This window comes from Oncorhynchus mykiss, chromosome 20, assembly GCF_013265735.2.
Source record: "Oncorhynchus mykiss isolate Arlee chromosome 20, USDA_OmykA_1.1, whole genome shotgun sequence".
Classification (NCBI taxonomy): Eukaryota; Metazoa; Chordata; class Actinopteri; order Salmoniformes; family Salmonidae; genus Oncorhynchus; species Oncorhynchus mykiss.
This window is the reverse complement of record NC_048584.1, coordinates 14273106-14294818: the sequence shown is the minus strand read 5'-3', so window position 1 is coordinate 14294818 and position 21713 is coordinate 14273106. Positions and strand designations below refer to the sequence as shown.

At 44.4% G+C, this 21713-nt stretch overlaps 1 long non-coding RNA gene across 1 annotated transcript; it reads right to left on the bottom strand.

Moving 5' to 3' along the window:
• Nucleotides 1-205: 205 nt before the first annotated feature.
• On the bottom strand, nucleotides 206-21713 carry LOC118942038. Its single transcript, XR_005037932.1, has 3 exons — nucleotides 20916-21713; nucleotides 19568-19650; nucleotides 206-878 (listed from the first exon to the last, which is right to left on the bottom strand). It is a non-coding gene; the product is annotated as an uncharacterized LOC118942038 (long non-coding RNA).

Sequence of the window (21713 nt, the reverse complement as noted above, 5' to 3'; positions counted from 1 at the left end):
CAAACATGAAAGGAGAGTGGGTGGATTGGTAGGCATGTAGTGTGAATGTCTATCAAACCGAAGGTTGCGTGTTTGAATCTCATCAAAGACAACTTTAGCTAATTAGCTACTTTGCAACTACTTAGCATGTTAGCTAACCATTCCCCTAGCCTAGCTAATGTTAGCCATCTAGCTAACATTAGCTGCCTACCCAATGTTAGCAACAACAAATTGGAATTCTCAACATATCATACATTTTGCAAAATCTTAAAATATTGTACTTTTTGAAAATTTGTAACATATCATACATACAAGTAACTCGTAACTTATCATACATCCACAAATTAATACATACCATACGAAACTTAACATATCATACTAAATGGAATGTCTCGGATTTACATATACATAATAATACAAAACGCTCTGAGACCAGGTTGTGTGGTTAGGATACATTGCAGCCAGCACAGTTTGCATCCCAAGTGGCACCATATTCCCTTTATGGGCCCATAGAGTTCTGGTCAAAAGTAGTGCACTGTATAGTGCGCTACTGCCAAGTGCATGACTCTGCTCCTTGTCTAATTACTGTAATTGTGTCCCTTTTACATCGACAGAGTAAAACCATGACCTGTCTCTTTTAACTGGTTTTGTCAATGGGCATATCTTGGTTGATCTTGGCTTGGGTTAAAACAGGCTGTTTGCCTAACAGATAACCACATCTTATTTTCTATCAAGGCTACACCACTGAGACAAGTCCTCCTGCCTGGATATGTCTGTATACTTTAAATCAGACAGGAAGTGTGATAATGAGCACCATGGAGACTGTCTGGCAGGGGATCAGACTGCAGGGAAGGCGAGGGCAAAGGTCACAAAGATGGGCAAGCTGTGGCCTTGAACAACTGCACACAGAGGAAAGAAGAGGTAAAGCAGTATCAGGACCCTTTAAATAGAACATCAATTTGAATACAATGCCCTGTTAGCTAGTATTTGAGTCAATCATCTTGAAGTTTATTTGACTAGGCAAGTCAGTTAAGAACAAATTCTTATTTTCAATGATGGCCTAGGAACAGTGGGTTAACTGCCTGTTCAGGGGCAGAACAGCAGATTTGTACCTTGTCAGAGTTTGTCAGCTCAGGGATTTGAACTTGCAACCTTTCAGTTACTAGTCCAACAATCTAACCACTAGGCTACCCTGCCTCCCCAGCTTGTTTAAGCTACCCAAATTATCAATTTACTTTTATCCAACTAAACCACAACATTGCAGTACTCATATCCTGAAAGTACTAGACCCTATCTCCTGTCTTGAAATCTCAGAAACACTTTCTCCACGCTCCCTTTTCCTGCATCATCCCTTCTCATCCCTCCATACCTGGCTCTTGCAGGTGCTCTTACTCAGCCCAAACTCCTGGTTGATGGGACTACTTTTGAACTGGCCGTGCACACGGGCCTGCATATTGATCTGATAGGACACGGCCAGCTCTGTTATCATACTGAAGGGGTGCCTCTCACACGCCCGCACAGACATGGCAAGGTCCCAGTGTCTCAGTCTCTGCAGTGGACCACAGGTACACAGCCATTCACTCCTCGTTCAATATTGTGTTTACTTTGTGTAATTTATCTGCTGCTTATTGCTTTTAACCTTGCCATATGCACTTGAGCAGGTAGCCTAGTGGTTAGAGCGTTGGGCCAGTAACCAAAAGTTTGCTGGATTGAATCCCCGAGCTGACAAGGTAAATATTTGTGGTTCTGCCCCTGAGCAAGGCAGTTAACCAAATGTTCCCTGGGCGCTGAAGACGTAGATGTCAATTAAGGCATCCCCCTGCACCCGATTCAGAGGGGTTGGGTTAAATGCGGAAGACACATTTCAGTTGAAGGCATTCAGTTGTATCCCCCTTTCCACTTTTGAGGGCAAATATCCTGATTTATGGTTCTAATAGTCCTAGTGACACCTAGTGGTGTTAGTTTGAAAAGCATTTTGACATTAACCCTCCAAAAAGTCATTCATAAACTATAATATCCATATTTACTAGGAAGCCAAGTATGTTTCTTCTCAGTGAGGAAAACGGGCCCGCAACCTGGACCTACAGGCCGTGTTGAAAACATTTGACTACTATAGGCCTCTACTGTATGTAGTACAAACAAGGGGACGTTTTTCTAAAAGAAAGAAAGAGCGAAGCAGAAGCAGGACCTCAGAAGACCAGGTGAGAGTCTCTAAAATTGGATTTAATTTGATTCAATTGATGTATCCAGAGATTGCAGCCCATTTGTGTAGGCTATTAGCCAGACAAAACCTGCTGAGTTCAACAATAATGGATTCATTTGTCATCAAGCTGACTACTTTTTCCCTCATTCTTAGGCTATTTGATGTGTCATTTTTATAAAAAAATATTATAAATAGCATCTAAATACTGTATATAGATGGTTGGCTAGACCCGCATAATGAAACAATCCATAGTATGCTAGTGTGGAGGGTGGACTGACTGTGTTATCTGGCATAAACAAGACTGGTTTTACGCACAGCTTTCTAACAAGAACAGTTCATGTTTGTATAATTAAAAAATAATCTATTGGTTGCTAATTAGTATGCTGTTGTACAGAAATACATTTTGCAATCTGCAACGTTTGAATTTCCAACTTTCATTACTGAACAAGTAACAACATTATTGCCGCCAGCCAGCATGGCAGCCTTGCGACACTGTGTATATTTTCGTGAAATGTTAGGCTTAACATAAGACAATGACGACCAGATAGGCCTACCAATAAACATTTATCCATTAGCTAAAGCAAAGCTGTAGGCTACATGCTCTGGCACCACGGAAAGTGTATCATCGATTCACATGTCGCAATTTCAGGACCATGGACAGTGATCGGTAGATTATTCTTTGTGAGTTGCTGTCTGTCTGACGCATGTGTTTAAGCATTTATTGATGACACAGGCTGTGTTCCAAATATCATTCTATTCCCTTTATAGTGCACAGTGGCGACCCATCATTCAGGGCCGGTGGGGCTGAGTCCCACCTGTCAAGCAAAAACATTTTTTTTTCATCATGAATCAAGTCGACAATCTACTGGCAAATCCTTTTCAATCCTTGTCATATGAAGAGAAATTATAGATAAAACGTATCAGTGCTCATCGGCAAATTGGACATAAGCATTACACAAGTTGTAAATTGCAAATTTAACAATGAGTGTTTTGGAAGGAATCAGTGGCTAATTGCACGTGTTGCAAAGCAATCACTAGCCTGCTGTTCAGTGGGGAGGGTGTGTAGTCCAAGTCTGGGTTTAAGGCTCTCTTTTCCAAGCTTAAAAGGATAAACATTCAAATGCAACACCATGGGCCAGAAAAGGTTGAATACATTGGCCATGCTGTCAATCCAGCATGACTTCTGCCGCATTCAAAACAAGTGCGAACTCAAATATATATTTTATAGCTAAGACTGGAAAATACATTTGAACGGTCATCCAACTAGGGAACTCAAGCCTCTCAGACCTGAAGATCACTGACGTCATGATTCAACCTTGTTTTTTTCAGAGTTCCCAGTTGTCTTGAAAGCAGCATAAATCCAGAGAATGCCAGGCAAAATTTGCCCATAAGAAGAACCGCCACGCCACTTTCCTGTTCAAGTGAGCACAGCACAACATGGTAAGTCCAAAAACGTCTTGCATGCTGCTGCAAAAATGATGCAATATGCCAGGGAGATATGTATACCGTAGCTAAGAAAGTAATACCAAGTGTTTGTTGTGTAGTAAGCTGTTAGTATCCCATGTGCCTCACCCTTATAATTTGGTCCGTTTTCCCTTCATAACTTAGCCTACTGTTCTGACTTGGTGGTGCACATGTAGCCTATAGCCTGTTTTAGAGAAATGTAATTGAATATTGAGAGCTTTTCTTGTCTGCTTATATGCACCCTTTATTTATCCTACGGTTCTGATTTGGTGTTCAGGGAGAATATTGTGAAAAGGCTCATGTTCTGAATTCTGTCACTGTACATTTCCAAAGTGCTGAACAAATCGTGATATTGACTATGTCCGTCTTAGCGCGCTCATTGATGTCTTCATCGAAATGACGGATTTCCTCTTATCCACTCATCGTTCCCTTATGCCATAGCTTGTACATCTCAATTGTCATTAGAAACAACATTTGTTTAAGCAAGTCAGCCATATCAGCAATATATATTTTTGAAAGTCAGTAAAGGAGGCTGTTTCGCTGCCAGACAAGGCTCCGCTGATAGCCAGGTGTAGCGGTGGTAAGGATTCACTCCATGGTGCTGAAAAGAAAGCTCTGCTGTCGGGACAGCTTTATGTAGGCCCTAACAGTTTGTGAGCACCATTTGTCACTATTAGTAGTGAATTTGCTGGCATGCATCAAAATAAATTTGGGGGGAGTTTGCCCCACCAAGATTGACATGCTAAAATCATCACCGATGGTGCACCACATTTGACCAGGGCCCATAGTGAATGGTATTCCATTTTAGACGCAGACACAGTGTCGATGCACCCTGACCTGGAAAGAGAAGCCATGCGAGTCTGGCTTTCTCACGTCGGCTGCTTTGGGCAGGAAGTAGAAGCCATACAGTTCAATGGTTTTGAGTGCAGTACTGAGGCTCCTGGAGGATGACGCCAAAACAATAGCACCAGTGACTTAAAAAAACAAATTTGTTTTCACCTTTTGCCATTTTTACCAAGGTGCGTAACAGTAATTTAGACTTGCCCTCTTAATATCCGTGCTGAGGCGCACCGCATGTTGGGAGCAATCTGTTCCTTGCATGTCTCCCCCACTGTGAAGCTGGGACAAGAGAGTTGGGGATCAAAGTTAAGGGTTCATCATCGAGCGAACACTCACCATAACGTTACTCACATTTACCCTTTCACGCACGCACGCACACAAACACCACCTCTGATGAATGCCAAACAATTAAAAAGCAACTACGTGGAAGCAGTTAACAGTTACCATGTGACACCTAAACAAAATCACAACTCGCCAGTGATAATCTATGGCTGGCGCCAGTGGTCTGAGATTCATGTAATGTTGACGAATACATTCAGTGCCTCAAGTCAATAAAAAGAAAAGACATCTGCAGAGTTTCAGAATGAATCGCACCATGATTCCAGGAATCTAAGCAGAGGCTGAGAGCTTGTAATTTGCCTGGGAGCTTGCCCACTTAGGCATTTGCCAAGGTGTGTACTGTGCTTGGTTTTCACCGTAGAGGAGGCTGTTTATCAGAATTACACTGGGAGGCTAGTCACGTTGTGTGGTTCTTTAATATCAAACTGATATTAAAACTGTCTGCTCGCCTAAGGACCACTAGTCCGCCGGCCCCTGCAACAACACATTGCATGTGTCTCCAGCTGCACGATGGGACGGACACGGGCTCCAGAGTGTTGTAGTCACGTACAGAGGCCACGGCCAACAGGTCTGTCTTTAGTTAAGTCCTTCTCCTTACACCATTGCGACATAGTAATAATGAACACATTGCACTATGAAAGGCCTTTTGAACATGAATTAATGCGCTAAGTTAACAAGAGCAAAATAAGGAAGACGCCAGCCCTCGGCCAACTGGGGAGGGAGAGGGAGAGGGAGAGAGAGAGAGAGAGAGTGTGAGCATGAGAGAGTGAGAGAAAGCTTGTGGGACAGTGTAGTTACATGTCTACCAGAATCAATGTTCAAACAAACAGAACGAACACGTTCTCCATGGACAGTTGCCTACGAACAGTGGTGGATAAGAACTCAATTGTCATACTTGAGTAAAAGTAAGGATACCGTAATAGAAAATAACCAATAAAATACTACTTGAGTAAAAGTCGAAAAAGTATTTGGTTTAAAATATACTTAAGTATCAAAAGTAAATTGAATTGCTAAAATGTACTTAAGTATCAAAAGTAAAAGTATAAATAATTTCAAATTACTTATATTAAGCAAACAAACATCACATTTATCGTTTATTTTTTTTATTGACGCATAACCTGTGGCACTCTGCAACACTCAGACATAATTTACAAACAAAGCACTTGTGTTTAGTGAGTCTGCCAGTTCAAAATATAAATATTAAAGTACATATATTAAAAAAAACTACTAAAGTAGTAATTTATATGATTTTACTTAAGTACTTTAACACCACTGTCTATGAATTCCCTCCACTTGAATGGACATAAAACGAAACTTACGCCTGAAGACTCCCACCTTGAGCCCTATGTGATCTTTACCTGGAGAAAAAGGTCATAACAAACCTATGGTAGGGAAGGATCTGAGCAGGATCTTAGCTGCACTGTAGCAATGCCCAGTACAGCACTGTCTTCAGGAGCTGGTACTCACAGGCAGCAAAGACCCTGGAGAATATTTGTATTTAACCTTTATTTAACTAGGCAAGTCAGTTAAGAACAAACTATTATTTACAATGACGGCCTACCCCGGCCAAACCCTAACCCGGATGACGCTGGGCCAATTGTGTGCCGCCCTATGGGACTCCCAATCACAGCCGGTTGTGATACAGCCTGGAATTAAACCAGGGTCTGTAGTAATGCCTCTAGTACTCAGATGCAGTGCCTTAAAGCGCTGCGCCACTCGGGAGCCAGAGAAGGCCATAGACAACCAACTGTGTGAGTTATGACTCGAATAGGGTGTCATTTAAGTTTGACATTACTCTAAGGGTGGTACTAGCACCTAGCAGCTACCTGGGTGAGCTTAAGGTCTCGTGGAGGAGTTCAAAGGGTAAGTCTCTAAGGTAGATGAAACATATCAACGCAGTCACCCGGTAAAGCTCCAGCCATCGTTCACGTGCTCTCTGAAGACTGGTTTCGTTACACAGAAAAATAAGCAAACACACACTCACACAGATGTGCACAAAAACATATATCAACATGCACACAAACAAAATGTCACAGAAACAACAACAGACAAACATGGATGGACACACAATTCAGACAGAAGTGTACACGCTGAGGAAAAGTAGCAGGGGCTCTTCAGGTATTCCACAACAACCACAAGTACTCTTGATGGAGAATCGTATTTGAAAAGCAAAAATGATGACCACAAATTGGTCCTATGCCACTTAGCACCTGTTTACGGTTATAATCTTTCCTTTTTTGCTTTTCAAGCAATGGACATGTGTTTGAGGAGATTTGGCTCCCCCTACTGTATATTTTTGAGAAGCAACTTGTTTACCCATATCTACCCCAGCTTACCTTGCAAGTAGGTAGGTACCCAACGAAAGTCACACACAGTGGAAGAGCTGATCTTATTTATCATCTCCGTTAGGCACCTGTCAATCACACATGTATTGTCTGTCACCTCCGTTATAGACCATAATACATGTCTGCTCTATTTACGATTCAGGCCAGGGTCTTTAAGTGACCGGGTGTAGTGGTGCCTGGAAAAGTGGGTATACTATAATTTTGCACAAAAAAACAAAACATTCTATGAGTAACAGTGACACTCTGAATGACTTGAAATTATAAATCCCATATTGGTCTTTCACAGTTAGGCCAACCCAAGCGGTACTGTGCAAGTAGACTAATAGTAGGCCTACTATTGGAACAGGTAAACGAGGCTGTCAACCGAGTCAGAAATTCACAGGTTTTACATTTTTCTGGGTTTTGCTCTCAAAGTCACACTTTGTTAATAGAACAACAAAACTGGATATTGTAAATCCATAACAATGCTTAAACCACATCATGAGACCACTTTAAAGTTCTGGGAAAATCGAATATATACAGTATATATACTATAGATATATACACTCACGTTCAAAAGTTTGGGGTCACTTAGAAATGTCCTTGTTTTTGAAAGAAAAGCATATTTTCTGGTCCATTAAAATAACATCAAACTGATCAGAAATATCGTGTAGACATTGTTAATGTTGTAAATGACTAATGAAGCTATAAACGGATGATTTTTATGGAATATCTACATACAGTGGGGCAAAAAAGTATTTAGTCAGCCACCAATTGTGCAGGTTCTCCCACTTAAAAAGATGAGAGAGGCCTGTAATTTTCATCATAGGTACACTTCAACTATGACAGACAAAATGAGAAGAAAAAAAATCAGAAAATCACATTTTAGGATTTTTAATGAATTTGTTTGCAAATTATGGTGGAAAATAAGTGTTTGGTCAATAACAAAAGTTTATCTCAATACTTTGTTATATACCCTTTGTTGGCAATGACAGAGGTCAAATGTTTTCTTTAAGTCTTTACAAGGTTTTCACACACTGTTGCTGGTATTTTGGCCCATTCCTCCATGCAGATCTCCTCTAGAGCAGTGATTTTTTGGGGCTGTTGCTGGGCAACACGGACTTTCAACTCCTTCCAAAGATTTTCTATGGGGTTGAGATCTGGAGACTGGCTAGGTCACTCCAGGACCTTGAAATGCTTCTTACGAAGCCACTTGTTCATTGCCTGGGCGGTGTGTTTGGGATCATTGTCATGCTGAAAGACCCAGCTACGTTTCATCTTCAATGCCCTTGCCCAACTCGTCCTGGTCCCTTTGCAGAAAAACAGCCCCAAAGCATGATGTTTCCACCCCCATGCTTCACAGTAGGTATGGTGTTCTTTGGATGCAACTCAGCATTCTTTGTCCTCCAAACACGACGAGTTGAGTTTTTACCAAAAAGTTATATTTTGGTTTCATCTGACCATATGACATTCTCCCAATCTTCTTCTGGATCATTCAAATGCTCTCTAGCAAACAGGGGGACACTTCTGGCACTGCAGGATTTAAGTTCCTGGAGGCGTAGTGTGTTACTGATGGTCGGCTTTGTTACTTTGGTCCCAGCTCTCTGCAGGTCATTCACTAGGTCCCCCCGTGTGGTTCTGGGATTTTTGCTCACCATTCTTGTGATCATTTTGACCCCACAGGGTGAGATCTTGCGTGGAGCCCCAGATCGAGGGAGATTATCAGTGGTCTTTGTATGTCTTCCATTTCCTAATAATTGCTCCCACAGTTGATTTCTTCAAACCAAGCTGCTTACCTATTGCAGATTCAGTCTTCCCAGCCTGGTGCAGGTCTACAATTTTGTTTCTGGTTCCTTTGACAGCTCTTTGGTCTTGGCCATAGTGGAGTTTGGAGTGTGACTGTTTGAGGTTGTGGACAGGTGTCTTTTATACTGATAACAAGTTCAAACAGGTGCCATTAATACAGGTAACGAGTTGAGGACAAAGGAGCCTCTTAAAGAAGAAGTTACAGGTCTGTGAGAGCCAGAAATCTTGCTTCTTTGTAGGTGACCAAATACTTATTTTCCACCACAATTTGCAAATAAATTCATAAAAAAATCCTATAATTTGATTTTCTGGAGAAAAAAAAAAATCTCATTTTGTCTGTCATAGTTGAAGTGTACCTATGATGAAAATTTACAGGCCTCTCTCATCTTTTTAAGTAGGAGAACTTGCACAATTGGTGGCTGACTAAATACTTTTTTGCCCCTCTGTAGGTGTACAGAAGCCCATTATCAGCAACCATCACTCTTGTGTTCCAAAGGCACGTTGTGTTAGCTAATCCAAGTTGATCATTTTAAAAGGTTAATTGATCATTAGAAAACCCTTTTGTAATTATGTTAGCACAGCTGAAAACTGTTCTGATTAAAGAAGTAATAAAACTAGCCTTCTTTAGACTAGTTGAGTATCTGGAGCATCAGCATTTGTGGGTTCGATTAAAAGCGCAAACTGGCCAGAAACAAAGTACTTTCTTCTGATACTCGTCAATCTATTCTTGTTCTGAGAAATAAGGGCTATTCCATGCGTGAAATTGCCAAGAAACTGAAGATCTCGTACAACTCTGTGTACTACTCCCTTCACAGAACAGTGCAAACTGTTTAACCAGAATAGAAAGAGGAGTGGGTGGCCCCGGTGCACAACTGAGCAAGAGGACAAGTACTTTAGAGTGTCTAGTTTGAGAAACAGATGCCTTACAAGTCCTCAACATGCAGCTTCATTAAATAGTACCCGCAAAACACCAGTCTCAATGTCTACAGTGAAGAGGCGACCCCAGGATGCTGGCCTTCTAGGCAGAGTTCCTCTGTCCAGTGTCTGTGTTCTTTTTCCCATCTTAATCTTTTATTTTTATTGACCAGTCTGAGGTATGGCTTTTTCTCTGCAACTCTTCCTAGAAGGCCAGCATCCCGGAGTCGCCTCTTCACTATTGACGTTGAGACTGAGTACGCCTCCATATAGATATTCCATAAAAAATCTGCAGTTTCCAGCTACAATAGTCAATATTAACAATGTATACACTGTATTTCTGATCAGTTTGATGTTATTTCAATGGACCAAAAAATAGCTTTTTAAAAAAACTTAACAGAATGTGTATGTATATATTTTTTGAGTGTAGTTACCCTTTAATTCAAGCACATGCACAAAGCGCTGTTGTTTAGTTAGAGGTGTTTCTGTAGCATATGAGGTGGAGCAAAACAAAATGGTCACTGGATTGATGCAAATAATAATGATAGAATTCTGCCAATTTGTAACGGTATTCTTGATGAGAAGGAGAGTCGGACCAAAATGCGGCGTGTCTATTGCAATCCATGTTTAATGAAGTAACACACTAAACACAAACACTATCAAAACAATAAACTTAACGAAAACCGAAACAGCCTATACTTGTGTAACCTAACACAGAACAATGACATCAGGACACTAAGGACAATCACCCACGACAAACTCAAAGAATATGGCTGCCTAAATATGGTTCCCAATCAGAGACAACGATAAACACCTGCCTCTGATTGAGAACCACTTCAGACAGCCATAGACTTAGCTAGAACACCCCACTAGCTACAATCCCCATACATACACACCACATACAAAAACCCCATGCCACACCCTGGCCTGACCAAATAAATAAAGATAAACACAAAATACTTTGACCAGGGTGTGACAGAACCCCCCCCCTAAGGTGCGGACTCCCGAACGCACCTCAAAACAATAGGGAGGGTCCGGGTGGGCGTCTGTCCATGGTGGCGGCTCCGGCGCGGGACGTGGACCCCACTCAATCAATGTCTTAGTCCCTTCTCCTCGCGTCCCTGGATAGTCCACCCTCGCCGCCGACCATGGCCTAGTAGTCCTCACCCAGAACCCCACTGGACTGAGGAGCAGATCGGGACTGAGGGGCAGCTCGGGACTGAGGCAGCTCGGAACTGAGGGGAAGCTCAGGAGTGAGAGGAAGCTCAGGAGTGAGAGGAAGCTCAGGAGTGAGAGGAAGCTCAGGAGTGAGAGGAAGCTCAGGCAGGTTGATGAATCTACCAGATCCTGGCTGACTGGCAGATCCTGGCTGACTGGCAAATCTGGCAGATCCTGGCTGACTGGCAGATCTGGAAGAGTCTGGTCGACTGGCAGATCTGGAAGAGTCTGGTCGACTGGCAGATCTGGAAGAGTCTGGTCGACTGGCAGATCTGGAAGAGTCTGGTCGACTGGCAGATCTGGAAGAGTCTGGTCGACTGGCAGATCTGGAAGAGTCTGGTCGACTGGCAGATCTGGAAGAGTCTGGTCGACTGGCAGATCTGGAAGAGTCTGGTCGACTGGCAGATCTAGAAGAGTCTGGTCGACTGGCAGATCTAGAAGAGTCTGGTCGACTGGCAGATCTGGGAGAGTCTGGTCGACTGGCAGATCTGGCTGCTCCATGCTGACTGCTGCTCCATGATGACTGGCAGCTCTGGCTGCTCCATGCTGACTGGCTGCTCCATGCTGACTGGCAGCTCTGGCTGCTCCATGCTGACTGGCTGCTCCATGCTGACTGGCAGCTCTGGCTGCTCCATGCTGACTGGCTGCTCCATGCTGACTGGCAGCTCTGGCTGCTCCATGCTGACTGGCAGCTCCATGCTGACTGGCAGCTCTGGCTGCTCCATGCTGACTGGCTGCTCTGGCTGCTCCATGCTGACTGGCTGCTCCATGCTGACTGGCGGCCCTGGCTGCTCCATGCTGACTGGCGGCCCTGGCTGCTCCATGCTGACTGGCGGCCCTGGCTGCTCCATGCTGACTGGCGGCCCTGGCTGCTCCATGCTGACTGGCGGCCCTGGCTGCTCCATGCTGACTGGCGGCCCTGGCTGCTCCATGCTGACTGGCGGCCCTGGCTGCTCCATGCAGACTGGCGGCCCTGGCGGCTCCTTGCAGACTGGCGGCCCTGGCGGCTCCTTGCAGACTGGCAGCTCTGGCGGCTCCTTGCAGACTGGCAGCTCTGGCGGCTCCTTGCAGACTGGCAGCTCTGGCGGCTCCTTGCAGACTGGCAGCTCTGGCGGCTCCTTGCAGACTGGCAGCTCTGGCGGCTCCTTGCAGACTGGCGGCTCCTTGCAGACTGGCAGCTCCTTGCAGACTGGCAGCTCCTTGCAGACTGGCAGCTCCTTGCAGACTGGCAGCTCCTTGCAGACTGGCAGCTCCTTGCAGACTGGCAGCTCCTTGCAGACTGGCAGCTCCTTGCAGACTGGCAGCTCCTTGCAGACTGGCAGCTCCTTGCAGACTGGCAGCTCCTTGCAGACTGGCAGCTCCTTGCAGACTGGCAGCTCCTTGCAGACTGGCAGCTCCTTGCAGACTGGCAGCTCTGAACAGGCGGGAGACTCCGGCAGCGCTGTAGAGAAGGAAGGCTCTAACATCGCTAAACAGGCGGGAGACTCCGACAGCGCTGGAGAGGAGGAGGGCTCCGACAGCGCTGGACAGGCGAGGCGCACTGTAGGCCTGATGCGTGGTGCTGGCACTGGTGGTACTGGGCCGAGGACACGCACAGGAAGCCTGGTGCGGGGAGCTGCTACCGGAGGGCTGGGGTGTGGAGGTGGCACAGGATGGGTTAGACCGTGAAGGCGTACTGGAGATCTTGAGAGCGGTGCTGGCACAGAACGTGCAAGGCTAGGGAGGTGCACAGGAGGCCTGGTACGTGAGACTGGCACCATCTTCACCAGCCGACTAACACGCACCTCAGGACGAGTATGGAGCGCTGACCCAGGTGCCATCAAATCCCCGACACGCTCCGTCGGGCAAATTCCATGTTTAAAACACCAACACAGCAACTCCCTCATTTCTCTCTCCTCCAATTTCCCCATTAACTCCTTCACAGTCTCTGTTTCGCTCACCTCCAACACCGGCTCTGGTTCTGGTCTCCTCCTTGGCTCCTCACGATAAACAGGGAGAGTTGGCTCAGGTCTGGCTCCTGACTCTGCCACACTCTCCCTGAGCCCCCCCCCCCAAGAAATTTTTGGGGCTGACTATGGGGCCTCCGTCCGCGCCGCCTTGCTTGCTTCGCAAACTCCATTCTCCTATATCCTTCCGCGCACTGCTCCATCGAATCCCAGGCGGGCTCCGGCACTCTCCCTGGGTCGACCGCCCACCTGTCTATCTCCTCCCAAGAAGTATAGTCCATACTGTACTCCACTTTGGGCTGTTCCTGCCTGTTGACACACTGCTTGGTCCCTTTGTGGTGGGTGATTCTGTAAAGGTATTCTTGATGAGAAGGAGAGTCAGACCAAAATGCGGCATGTCTATTGCAATCCATGTTTAATGAAGTAACACTAAACACAAACACTATCAAAACAATAAACTTAACGAAAACCGAAACAGCCTATACTTGTGTAACCTAACACAGAACAATGACACTAAGGACAATCACCCACGACAAACTCAAAGAATATGGCTGCCTAAATATGGTTCCCAATCAGAGACAACGATAAACACCTGCCTCTGATTGAGAACCACTTCAGACAGCCATAGACTTAGCTAGAACACCCCACTAGCTACAATCCCCATACATACACACCACATACAAAAACCCCATGCCACACCCTGGCCTGACCAAATAAATAAAGATAAACACAAAATACTTTGACCAGGGTGTGACACAATTAGGCATAGGCTACTTTGTAGCTAGTTAAAATTTTATTGAGAAGGGTATCTACCAGAGTACGGTTAGGCCTATCATTAGCATCTCAATATTTTTCCTGTTCCTTAATCGTTTGAAACCTGGGCTTTTTACATAATATTACAGTGGCGACCTGTCGAACACAGCTATGATCTATTTTTTTGCTTTCCTGAGTAAGGCAGCTCCAAAATGCAGGTGTTTCAGCCTAGCTCAGTGCTTTCTGTGGTGGTGGGGCTGCCAGCGGAAAATACGAAGCGTAAGGGTTCGTCATGTTCTCTAGTTGCGCCGTGATTGGCTCAGTGTTCTGTCACTCATGGGTCAGTGTCTCACCGCAAAATCTCCAGGGAGAGCTTGAAAAATTCAAGCTCATTGGGTGCTGACATAGAGTTACATTAGAAGTGCCCATCCAAGAAGGCTCAAGGTCATTGACCACAGATAAAATGATGTCAAATCACTACCATAGCTTAGATTGGACTGTTCATGTCAAAATCAAACTTTCAAAATCTTAGCAAGCAGTCATCAAGAATCACGTCGACAATCTACTGGCAAATCCTTTTCAATCCTTGTCATATGAAGAGAAATTATAGATAAAGAGTATCGGTACTCATTGGCAATTGGACATGAACATAGCACAAGAAGTTGTAAATTGCAAATTCAACAATGAGTGGTTTGGAAGGAATGAATGGCTAACTGCAGGCGTTGCAAAGCAATCACTAGCCTGCTATACAGTGGAGTGGGTGTGTGGTCCAAGTCTGGGTTTAAGGGTCTCTTTTCCAAGCTTAAAAGGATAAACATTCTTGCTGTCAATCCAGCATGACTTCTGCTACGTTCAAAACAACTGGAAACTCTGAACTGGGAAATCTCATACTTCAGTGAGTTCAAGACAACTGGGGGGGAAAAACTCAGAAGCTCCGACTGGGAAAATACGTTTTAAACAGTCATTCAACTCGGAATTCCAAGTCGGAAACTCTGGCCTCTTTCTAGAGCTCCGACCTGAAGATCACTGACGTCATGATTCAACCTTGTTTTTTCAGAGTTCCCAGCTATCTTGAAAGCAGCATGAATCCAGAGAATGCCAGACTTTGATGACAAAGTTTGATTACAAAATTTGCCCACAAGGACCTCCGTGCCACCTTCCTGTTCAAATGAGCACAGCACAACAAGGTGATTGTCACGTTCTGACCTTGATTTCTGTTGTTTTGTATTTATTTAGTATGGTCAGGGCGTGAGTTGGGTGGGCAGTCTATGTTTGTTTTTCTATGTTTTGGGGCATTTCTATGTTTTCGGCCTAGTATGGTTCTCAATCAGAGGCAGGTGTCATTAGTTGTCTCTGATTGAGAATCATACTTAGGTAGCCTGGGTTTCACTGTGTGTTTGTGGGTGATTGTTCCTGTCACTGTGTTTGTTGTCACAGGATAGGCTGTATAGGTTTTTCACGGTCCGTTTGTTGTTTTGTAGAGTTAAGTTATTTCATGTATCGTTCATTTTCCATTAAAGAAACATGAGTAACCACCACGCTGCTTTTTGGTCCGCTTCTACAGACGAACGTCGTTACAGTGATTCCAAAAATGTATTGTATGCTGCTGCATAAATTATGTAATATGCTAGGGAGATACAGTATGTATACTGTAGCTAAGAAAGTAATAATAAGTGCATGTTCTGTAGTAAGATGTTAGTAGCCCATGTGCCTTACCCTAATAATTTATCCTACTGTTCTGACTTGGTGGTGCACATGTAGCCTATAACCTATTTTGGAGAAATGCAATCATTGACTATTGTAAGAGCTTTCATTGTCTGCTTATATGCCCCCTTTATGTATCCTAAAGTTCTGACTTGGTGTACAGGAAGAATACTGTAAGAACTCCCGTGTTCTGAATTATATGGCTGTACATTTCAAAATTGCTGAACAAATAGTTATATTGACTATGTCCATCTTAGCTGGCTCATTAATGTCTTAATCGTAATTGTGAATTTTCCGTTCGTCATCCCCTTATCCCATAGTTTGTGCATCTCAATTACCAGTAGAAGCCACATTTGTTTGCATTTTTAAACATTTGCGCATAGGCCTACCGCCGTGTGCATTGCTGAGCCTGAAACGTTAAGAAATAGTTCCTCACTATTTGAGGCTAAATATACTGATCTGTTCCATCAGCCTTATTAATAGAAACGGCATCTACTGTACCTCCACTACACTACTTTGGTTGTCACGTGTGCTCCCTCTCCGGCCTCTAGGTCACCAGTCTGCTCGTCATGGCGCACACTTGTCACCGTCGTAACGCGTACTTGCGCTTTATGACACTCACCTGGACTCCATCACCTCCTTGATTGCCTGCCCTATAATTGTCACTCTATTTGGAATTCTTCCCCCGTCGTCATTGTATCTGTATCAGGTCGGTGCGCTGTTTGTGTCATGAGTTTGGGTCATTTATGTATTAATTAACTAAGTAAATGTATTCGCTCCCTGAACTTGCTTCCCGACTCTCAGCGCACATTGTAGCAAAAATGTTGTGTGTATACTCAATTCTAACTGAAAAAACAAGTGGGTAGAAGGCGTATACCCTCCGCTACACCACTGACTGGGTGGGACTCTTGTATGGGCTTTCATGATTTCAGCTTGAAAAATCTTACAGTACATTCCAGGACAAGCTGGGGAAACATGGGCAAGTTTGACATGGATTCATCCAACTGAGGTCAGTCCCACAAGAGATGGGGTGTATTCTGGAGGCATCATAGTATAAGTTACAAAATGAGTTATCCAATCTGACATCACTTTATACAAGCAGGGGAAAAGTTCATCCCTGTACCTCCTTGACCTTGTTTTTGTTGAAAATAGGATTCATTGGTTTTGGTTGAGTGATTGCCTGTGTTTACAAGCCACAGCATTGTTTACAGTGCGGAGTTCCTCCCAAACAGTGTTGCTGGACAGTCTAGTATAGTGAAGATCAAACATGTAACTTGGTGACCCACACGGGTGCACATATTTGTTCCAACCCAGTACTAGCTTGTCAGATTCAACTCTCATCAAGCACTTGATTAGTTGAATCAGGTGATTCAGTGTGACTGTGATTTGTCACTCCCACTCTTACCACTGTCACTCCTAGGGTTTACCAGGAATAGTGTGTTGTGGTAGTCTGGCTCCTCTGGAATAGGTGTGGCAGGGCCATGGCAGAGAGCCCCAGTGTTCAGGAAATTCCTCTGGGTTATAGGTCCCGACGGCCAAGGAGAGGGCTGGGGGAAACCACAAGCTTAAGTCTGACCATTCATTTCATTCATCGGTTATCAGTATACTGTTTGAGCGATTTATGGGTACATGAACTGAAATTTAACCAAATGGGAAACCCGTATGGGTTGTCAATAGGAGTTAGGATTTAATTTAACCCTCCTCTGTCATAAGGTTCCATGACTTTGTCCACACAGGGGATCTGAACACACACAATATATTTTGATGATTTTCATTACAGTTTGTACACTTGTGGTGTTCCCGGTCAAAAATGACCGGTCATTAGAAATTAATGGGTGAGACTACAATTAGTGTATAAAATTGAGTTCAGGCACATGCCCATTCATCAGGTGGACACACTTCCTCTCCCAGACCCCCACATGCATGTGTTTGAGCACACACACCTCACTCCCCTTAGCTTCCATGGCAACCCCCACAGGAACGTTAACCCAATAGAATCTGTCCCCCACGGGAACCACACCTGTTGGCTTTCTCAATGAATCGCAACAATGTTTCAATAATATATAACTTTTTTCAAAGCTCTGGTACATGAAGATTTTTTGAGGCCTTGCTCACAACTCATTCTGTGGCAGCACAATGACCAAACAATATACTGTATGTGAGGCTCTTGATCATATCTTTGATCATGACACTGGTGAGGAGTCCTTGATAAACTTTGCACAGAGTAGTTTGTGATAAATTAGCACAATGTCTCATCTGAGTATTTGTTATCGTCAAAATAATCAATCATTATACATTATGCTTTTTTTTACTCATGAGTTGCATGAGCTCAGGTCAAGGAGGCCTACGGGCCATAAATTGCAATAGAAGTTCAAAACGTGTAATTTTCTCAAGAACTTAAGTCAATCAAAAGATCTAACACAACATTGGGTGATAATATGTATTATCATGGTTTTATAATCAGCTATAATGGGGCGGTCATTTTGGACCAGGAACACAGAAGGAATTAAAATGAAATGAACACAACAGGAGTGTTAATGTCCCCAACGAAAAATGTATGTTATGGGTGCTGGTGGCATCTTTCACAGATGTTTGTCCCTGCTCGAGTTGCTGCTGCCTGGTCGACTGTTGTGATATGTCACTCTCACTCTTACCACTGTCTGGTCCATGCAAGAACAAACGCATGCTACAATTATGGCAGAAGTAATCAGATTATATAGATATGCACACAACAAACACATACAACAAAGATACAAATATTGTGATAAGGCAGTGATGAAAAATAACGCGCAGCCCTGAACTGAAACACGTTGGTCAAAATGACACATTTAATTTGCAAAATGAATTAAGACTCTCAACATTTAAAAACATCACACAAAATCAACTACCTCCACCAGAATATACAACTTATCTAATGAAAAGCTATTTCAATCAATCGGTACACAATGGCCCAATAAATACTAGCTACAGCTATCAATATACCCGAGCAATGTCTGTGGCATTTTGTTGATACTATAATTATGCACCATAAAAGGGCAAGTAAACATATCACAGCATGAGCAGTATTATTTTTACCTAAAATTATTTGACCAAAGATGACCAATGCAGAAAGAATGTCACTCAAGAGCATGAATATCTGTCAACAAAAGGCTTTATTTGACCTTTGTCAATAGTTCAGCTCTGTTACAATCGTCCTCTGCGGGCCCCTCTCTTCCTTTCCCTCTGCCTCTTACTTGGCCCATTCTTGCAAACAGCAATCTCAGAGGTGACCTCTTTTTATGCATGAATAAGGACTGATTGCCGATTGAACAATTGTGCAAAGAAGTTTAGCACAGGTGCGGAAGAGGTTCACATTCATGGGAGTAATTTGTATCAGCTGTGACAATTTTTTAATTTAGTTTTTTTGGTGATTTACTCAACTGAATTTCGCATCTTTTGTAGAGCGTTGTGTTTACTGTTTTGCAAAAATGTGCATTGTGTGTGTGAAACCAATGAGAAATGACTTACAGTTGTGCTCATTAGGTTATGATGGAGATCAAGTGGCAAAGTCAGTAAGAGATGCTGTACTCGGATAAACTCTGGTAGATGGGGGGGGGGGGGACATTTAAGCGCCACACCTGCACTGTCCTGAAGGCTCCTTGCCCTCTTCTGCCTGGCTGACATGTAGAGGTAACTCAGGGTGCCTGACTCGGTGAGATGAGGGCAGTGCAGCTCCCACTGGCTCCCCAGGCACTCCAACACCACGTCTGACAACCCATTGACCATAAAAAGACCGACAACACACTGAGCCAGGCGAGTTGTTGTTTACGTTTTCTGACAGCTCCCACTGCTACGGTATCATGACCTTTCATGGCACATTTTTCCACTGGGGGTCGTCAACCTTTCAGTGAGGCAGCACCCTCCAAGCATTTTGTTGCTGGACTTTCAACATTGTAAATATTTCACTTCATTAAAAGGAGCAAAAGGTGAGCAAACAATAAATGAAAACCGCATTCGTGGAGAGGAGACTGGGAGAGAGAGAGAGAGCCAGAGAGAGTAGAAAGAGAGAACAGAAGGATGGACGGACAAATAAAAACCTGGTTGGTTGTTATGGACAACCCTTCGCGACAGGAGGTAGAACAGGTCCTCTGGAGTAGCCTTGCTGGGATGACCCGGCACACTACACATACAAAGAAAGAAACATAAGCACACACATGCTAATTGAAAACTCAAAACTGTAGACACTCATTTCATATAAAAACTGTGTGTGTGTGTGAACTCTTGTCTGTGACTTGAAAAAACAAACAAACAAACAAGGTGAGCACTTCAGAACACAACCATCGTAAATCCCCCCTCCTGTCCAGCCCAAATGCTCCAAGCGTGACCATCTCATTAACTCTACAGGTGGCTCTGCCCCCTTTTATGGTGGCCATTGTACTCCACACAAAAGCAGACCAAATGAAAGATAATCATGTTCCAATGTGGCAAGCAGCCTGCTCCATACTGGTTGCATGCAGCTGGCAGCAGGCCCGTGGTGGGAGATGTGTCCCAAATGTCTGATCAACTGTCCTCCCTCTGTCTCTGCTTCTCTATGGTTGTCAGTGTGTGGGCCTGGCAGCATACCAGTGTCTGGGGCTGCCGGGCAGGCTGGTGCCCGCTGGGAGGGTAAGCTGTGGTAGGGGGGGGGGGGGGGCTCATCATGCGTGCAGGACTGTGAAGAGTCAGCTGGAAAACAAACAGACAGGAGGAGGAGGTGTGGTGAGGAGGGTGGTGATACACAGTGGGGTTTGGACTCAACAGCCACATTGCTACTGTGACAGTAACAATGGCAAACTTCAATTTTAAGTTCAGAGGTGAAATTATGGATTTGCATTGAAATTGTGATAATGTAAAAGCCCTCGAATTACCAGTGTTTAAAAACTTCCCATTTCAACTTGATCTGGTATTCTGTATCCCAATGGAACCTTTTGCAACGTATTCATAATAGTTTCCAATCGTTTCCCCTGTGACTCTTCTCTGCTCCTCACAGATTCGCACAGCGTATCTGGAACTGGTCAAAGGCCTAGTTGATCTCTGGGATGGCACTGCCAGTCTCGTTGGAAAAAGACTGCTGTCAGATCTCTCCAGGTGCCAATCTCCACACAACTTTGCCAGTTTCTCAACACCAGGTTGGCGTGGTTGGCACCGATCGTGTCTAGCATCCCTCCTGGTACGCACGGCTCTTGGCTGGGGTACACTGACTTTTGGCCCTCCCGGACACAGCATGCTACGTACAGATTTCTGCTGGCTAAGAACTCTGGGATAACATAGGAGTACCTCGAAGAACCCTGGGCCCTCTGCCAACCTGAACTAATCTCCATACTGTGCCCTTCAAAACCACCTCAGGATAAGAAATGCCAACACTTCTGTCACACAGACATTGGTGACCGCCACAGACGCACACACCTGTCCTTATGGTCATGATGGATATGTTGATGTCCACTCTCACGGCTCTCTCAGCTTATCGCTTGCCCCAGCAGGTCACTGCCAAGCAGGTGACACAGTTTGCCGGCGGCTGGTGTGGCCTGCACGTCTCGGTTGGTGTGGCCTGCTCGTCTCTGACAACCCGTATGTGACAAGTCAGACGGTTGGACACACGTAACCAGTCAAAATCGATTTAGATGGATAGAAGAAGAAGAAAATGAGGACCACATGGTTATGATAGAAATGTTAGGCCGCACATCCATGCTCACCTCATCCCTATTCACCCCCAGTCCGACAACTAACTACCCCTGTAGTCCTACTTAGGAGTCAAAAAAAAATAATAAAAAAAAAAAATGACAGAAGTAACTATCAGCACTGGTAAGGATAACGCGGTGCTACAACACGTCTCTTACTGTTCCCTCCGGGGACAGACCGCCTCAGAATGCCTTGAGAGGAGCCTTCAACACTGACCTTATGAACAACATGATCAGGAATGTGTATTCAGTAACGTAACGTTAATAACATCCAATCACAGGGTTCTGTGTCCCCCCCCTGACTTACATGGACTGAAAGCCATACGTTACACCCTTTACCCTGAGATAAAGGGTTCCCGAATAAAAATAAAAAAATCCCATGGAGTTGCACGAGCTGCATCCACACACACACACACACACACACACACCCATTGGCAATATATGTGTCATCGTTGTCGCCCTAAGGATTCCCCTTCACACCAGCGACAGGAAAAAAAGGACTGTTTGGAAAGTGTAACTTGGACGA